The following is a 539-nucleotide window of genomic DNA, read 5'->3' on the forward strand; positions in this document are numbered from 1 at the left end:
TAGTTGTGACTTCAGCAATTTCTAAGACTGCGATTATCCTAAATCACGATCCTTGACATCATTTTATTACAGTGACATCCGGATATTCGGCAGCCTTTAGGCTACCCAGGCGGTAAAAGGAGGGGGAAAAATAAGGAAGGAAGGAAAAGGGGTGGGGGAGGATCGAAACGCAATGAAAATTAGCGATCAATGGGGAGACATTACAGTCTATAACAACTCTTTTCGAACGTCCACTCCGATAATAGTTCTCGCGTAATGCCACAACAGTCACCTCCCTCGCGCCGTGTCACCCGACCATGACCCTTAGCCTCCAAAAACACAAGGACTATTTTCCCTCCTCCTGCAGTGTGGTCCTTGTCCCCTTCTTCGGTGTAAATGCCAAACTTTGATAATGCATGGCCGCAACAGAAAAGACGAGAAAAGAGAGAGATTGTAGGATAAAATATGCAAGGATGTCATAACAAGCTTCGCATAACAGATGTTCCCAGTTTCCAAATCCAGTTTAGAAGGACTGGCGACTGACTGGTGAAGGCGACCGG

The sequence above is a fragment of the Penaeus monodon genome, chromosome 32, assembly GCF_015228065.2.
Source record: "Penaeus monodon isolate SGIC_2016 chromosome 32, NSTDA_Pmon_1, whole genome shotgun sequence".
Lineage (NCBI taxonomy): Eukaryota > Metazoa > Arthropoda > Malacostraca > Decapoda > Penaeidae > Penaeus > Penaeus monodon.